Source organism: Miniopterus natalensis, chromosome 1, assembly GCF_054644295.1.
Source record: "Miniopterus natalensis isolate mMinNat1 chromosome 1, mMinNat1.hap1, whole genome shotgun sequence".
Taxonomy (NCBI): domain Eukaryota; kingdom Metazoa; phylum Chordata; class Mammalia; order Chiroptera; family Miniopteridae; genus Miniopterus; species Miniopterus natalensis.
Window position 1 is genome coordinate 75,490,544 of NC_142081.1, and position 5,556 is coordinate 75,496,099.

General features: G+C 43.6%; 1 non-coding gene across 1 annotated transcript; it reads left to right on the top strand.

The window, feature by feature from the left end:
• The first annotated feature begins 4,729 nt into the window (after positions 1-4,729).
• LOC148094218 (U6 spliceosomal RNA) lies at positions 4,730-4,836 on the top strand. Its single transcript, XR_015716290.1, has one exon. It is a non-coding gene; the product is annotated as a U6 spliceosomal RNA (small nuclear RNA).
• The last annotated feature ends 720 nt before the right edge of the window (positions 4,837-5,556 follow it).

Below are 5,556 nucleotides of genomic sequence, written 5' to 3' on the forward strand. Positions count from 1 at the left end.
GGGTGTTGGTTCTAGGATCCCCGCAGATACCTGGGTCCATGGATGCTCAAGTTCCTTATGTAAAATGGCATAGAACAATGCACACAGCTGGCCCTCTGCACCCACGGATTCCCAACTGCAGATCAAAAACAGTATTTTCCATCTGCAGTTGGTTGAATCCTCGGATGCGAAATCTGCAGCTATAGAGGCCCAAAGAAACTCAGGAATCACTTTAAGCTTTTATTAGCTGGAACAGTCCACAGTATTAAATAGATAGCAACTGATGTGGATAAGATTCTATTCACAGTGCCCTACATTATCCATCAGAATTTCCTTGCTTTACTCTCTGGAGTCCTAGATATGAATTTGAAGGGAAATTTGAATCAAGTAACTGTACCGGATAAATTAGAATAAATGTAAGTGACATTCTTAGTGAATTAAATATTAATCAAGAATATAATTTTGACTCATTTCTTTGATTCACTTACTATTACTCTTCTGTGAAAGATTTGTTTTATTTTATAGCTTTAAAGAAATATTTGCTTTCTCCCAACTCTGTTGCTCTGGGTTTTTAAAAAGATAATGACGGGGGGTGGGGGGAAAGCACTTGAGAGAGGTTGGCATCTGGAGGAACAGGAGCTGCCCCACCGTGGAGGTGGTGGGGAGGAAATGGGGAGGGCTTGGGGTCATTAAATTTGCAGGGCCATCTGGTCATCAGGAAAAGGCTGTGTTTTCAATTTCACAGTGAATGAGGACAAGTTTATTAAGGAAGGAGAGCATTTAGTGTAAGGAAGAAAGGAATCATACTTCATTTCTGCCACTAAGCTTCAGCTTAATAATAAAAAGGGCCACATGGGAGGACTGACCATCGGTGTCTGCGTTACTGCGGAGAACTTGGGGACAATGGCTTGGGAAGATGAACGAACACGTAAGGGTAGCCACCTGGAATGAAGTTACTGGGGCCCCCTAAAGTCTCTCCCCACCCCCATACAATCTTGATGGAGGGAAGAAAGTGAGCCCAGGGGGTGGAAAGAAATCAGGCCAAGGAAAGAAATAGAGCTCCTGGTTCCTTCAAGTTTACTGCCCGAGCCTTTGATCCAGGTATCACTTGGAAAGTCATAAATCAAATAAAATTGATTAACATTCATCCACTCTTCTAATTATTGAACTACCTCATGCTTTAAAAGTTAAAGCCAAACTCATGTTTTATTTACCACTTTTTAAATAAAGCACTAAGTTCAAGAGAGGCTGTAGGGGGAAAACCAAGAATAGGAAAAGAAATCAATGCAAAAGGCTTATATCTGCACAGAACATTAAAGTTGGCAATCTGGCAGAGAGGTGGCAGTGGACCAGGGTATGCAAAAAAAAAAAAAAAGATTGAAGGTGAGTCTGCCTATTTCCACCAGCTGCAGGCTCACTGTCATCTTCGCAAGTAATTCATACAGTTCTCTGGTGCTACCTGAATTAAACCTGGAAAGCTCAAATCCTGGGATTTACATTGAGCAGCCTAACCTGCAGTTCCACAGAAAAGTGCAGTTTGTTTCAATCAAGGTAGAGCTAATCACTGAGTACGGGAGGACATTTTCCTGATCCTGATCCTTTCAGAGACTATTGCCCAGATTGTCTTTGGTTTACTAGGAGTGCTGTCCAGGTGAGAATTCTTTTCCGTTTCATTTGAAGCTGCCATGTGGAGAGACAGGGCTAGGGTGAGAAGTGGATTGCCCTCCAAGAAGGGCAAAAGAATGGAATATGCAAAGGCTTGAAGGCCAAGGGTGTAGTCAGCTTCCAGACCGTAGACAGAAAGTCAGTGTGGCTGAGGCTGGGCTGGCGCTGAGCAGAGACGAGCGGGGAAAGTAGGAAGGGCCAGGTCCGGAAGGCTTGCTGCCGTGAGGAGGAGCTGGGCCTTTCGTGCCGATGATAAGAAACCATTAGAGGATGTCAGCAGGCAGCCCCCCTGTCTGCTGACATCCTGGCTCGCAGTCCCCCGTTTCCAGCCGCACGCTCAGGCCGCGGTGTGCATGCGGCAGCCCCCCAGCACCTGAACCTCACAGCCCCTTTGGGTTCCCGCGCCCGCAGCCTCCACCCCTCTGGCTTTTCGCAGCCAGATCTACTGCCATCTGAAATCAAGCTCCCAACCCCTGTTTTCACAGTCTGTTACCCTCACTAAACTTGCTTCTTGGGGCTTCTGGACCGACTGTGTGTGTGTGTGTGTGTGTGTGTGTGTGTGTGTGTGTGTGTGTGTTCAAATCGAAAGGCTGGCCATTGGCAGAATTCCTTCTCGCTCAGGGAAAGTCAGTCTTTTGTTCTTTTCGGACCTTCAACTGACTGGATGAGGCGCATTCACATTTGGAGTCCAATCTGCTTTCCTCAAAATCCACTGGTTTAAATGTTGGCCTCACCCAAAACAGCCTCACAGAAACATCCAGATGCAGAATAATGTTTGACTGAATATCTATCTGGGCTCTGCAGTCCAGCCAGGTTGACACATAAAATTAACTCTCCCACCTTCCTTTCTTAACCAGCGTAGATGTACGCAGTGAATGGTTCCCCTTGCTTCTCCCTCGCTCCCTTACCTTGCTGTGTGAGCACGGCGCCTGCTTTGTTAATGCTGAGCGTGTATCACTCCTGCAGCCTGTCTCCTCTCCCGAAACTGCCCAGCACTGAAGAAAACCACCCGCTCAGACCAAGGCCAAATGTGTGGCCTCCGGCCTCAGGAGGGCGCTCAGGGCTAATGGGCACTGCTTTTCGCTGGTCACCTCCCTCTCCATCCCCACAGAGGCTATTTTGGACCTTTACCCTCCTGTGGCGTTCTTTACCCAGCCCAGTCTCTCTCTTGCTCTGAAGATAATTAACCTGTGACTACAGAGTAAAAATCGTGAGTATTGACCATGAACCACCTCAACTTGCTGCTTTTCCTCCCAGTCCAAACCTTTTTAATTGAAATTAATGGTGTGACGTTGGTTATAAAATTATATAAGTTTCAGGTATACAATTCTCTAATACATCATCTGCATATTGCATTGTGTGCTTACCACCCCAAGTCTCCTTCCATATCACCACTTACCCCCCCATACCCTCTCCTACCTCCTCCCCTCCGCCTGCCTCTGTGGTAATCATCACGCCCTTGTCTGTGTCAACAAGTTGTGTTTGTTTGTCTTTGCTTAATCCCTTCACTTTTTTCGCCCAGCTCCCCAACCTCCCTCCCCTCTGACAGCTGTCAGTCTGTTCTCTATGAATCTGTTTCTGTTTTGTTTGTTAGTTTATTTTGTTCGTTAGATTCCACATATGAATGAAATCATATGATATTTGTCTTTCTCTGACTGGCTTTTTTCACGTAGCATAATGCTGTCCAGGTCCATCCATGCTGTCACAAAAGGTGAGATTTTCTTTCTTTTCTATGGTCAAGTCCATTGTGTAAATGTCCCACAGCTTTTTTATCCACTCATCTACTGAAGACCACTTGGGCTGTTTCCAGATCTTGGCTATTGTAAATAGCGCTGCAGTTAACATAGGGGTGCATATACTCTTTAGAATTAGTGTTACGGATTTCTTCGGATAAATTCCCAGAAGTGAGATCACTGGGTCATAAGGCAGTTCCATTTTTAATTTTTTGAGGAAACTCCATACTGCTTTCCACAGTGGCTGCACCAGTCTGCATTCCCACCAACAGTGCATGAGGGTTTCCTTTTCTCTACATCCTTGCCAGCACTTATTTGTTGATTTATTAATGATAGCCAGTCTGACAGGTAAAGTGATACCTCATTGTGGTTTTAATTTGCATCTCTCTGATGATTAGTGACATTGAGCATTTTTTCATATGTTTATTGGCCATCTGTATGTCCTCTTTGGAGAAGTGTCTATTCAGGTCCTTTGTCCATTGTTTAATTGGATTGTATGAGTTTCTGGTGTTGAGTTTTATAAGTTCATTGTAAAATTTGGATATTAACCCCTTATCAGATGTATCATTGACAAATGTATTCTCCCATTTAGTGGGTTATCTGTTGATGTTGTTAGTAGTTTCCTTTGCTGTGCAGAAGCTTTTTAGTTTGATGTAGTCCCATTTGTTTTTTTTTTCTTTTGTTTCCCTTGCTTGAGACAATATATCAGAAAAAACATTGCTATGAGAAGTGTCTGAGATTTTACTGCCTATGTTTTCTTCTAGGATTTTTATGGCTTTGAGTCTTACATTTAAGTCTTTAATCCATTTTGAGTTTATTCTTGTGTGTGGTGTAAGGAGGTGGTCTAGTTTCATTTTTTGTATGTGTCTGTCCAATTTTCCCAACACCATTTATTGAATAGACCATTTTTACCCCATTGTATGTTTTTGCCTCCTTTTTCAAATATTAATTGACCATAAAGATGTGGGTTTATTTCTGGGCTCTCTCTTCTGTTCCATTGATCTATATGTCTGTTTTTATGCCCATACCTTGCTCTTTTGATTACAGCGGCTTTGTAGTATAGTTTGATATCAGGTAGTGTGATTCCTCCAATTTTGTTCTTCTTTCTAATGATTGCTGTGGCTGTTTGGGGCTCTTTGTGGTTCCATTTAATTTCTGGAATATTGGTTCTAGTTCTGTGAAATACGCCATTAGTATCTTGATAGGAATTGCATTGACTCTGTAGATTTTTTGGGAAGTAGGGACATTTTAATGATGTTAATTCTTCCTATCCATGAACATAGTATATACTTCCATTTATTTGTCTGAACCATTTAAATGATCTTGGCTTGCCCACATAAAAAAATATTGGGGTGCTCGCTTCAGCAGCACATAGACTAAAATTGGAACAATACAGAGAAGATTAGCAAGGCCCCTGCACAGGGATGGCATGCATATTCATGAAGCGTTAAAAGAAAAAAAGAATATTGGGAGCAGATAAAGAGCCCAACAGGCATTTCCACTTCGTCTTCAGAATTCATTCAGAGCAACTCTGTCTCTTCTCAGTTTTGACTTTCCTGGTGCCTTGATTCCTTACCCCATTTTCCCATGCTCTATTTTCCATTTGTCACCTTGTCTCTTTAACCAGTGGCTCAGTTTGAACTCGACATGCTGGCTTTGATCTTCATGATCCTCAAGGTCACATGTTCTGGTAGCTGCTCTACTCAGGGTGGAAGGGGGTGGCAGTGGCTCAGGAGGCCTATATTCAGTACCTGTACCTGTAGCTCAGCTAGATAACATGGCTGTTCAGAACTGCAGAGTCCTGGAGACTTTGGTGACTCCACATCTAACATGACACGCTATGGTTTTTACTACTAGTCTCTCAGCAGCCAGCCAATGCTTATAGCAGTTACAAATCTCCAAGGGGACCTCCTGACACCCTCTGGTGTACTAGAGTCCCAAGAGTCTGTACAAAAAGTATTTCAATAAGTTCTCGTCTCTGTGGAATAGGAGATGCAGTTTGGATTTCCTCCAGACCACCAGGTCCAAGCCAGAAATGATTAGTCTACTCTTGGAAGGACAGAGGTCATTACCACCTGCTTCCTGACTTCACCTGCCCCCTCCGTCATAGTCCATTCCATCTTTCAGCTTGCCTCACTGGCTAAATGCCCACTTTCAACTCTTACATCTGACCCAATAA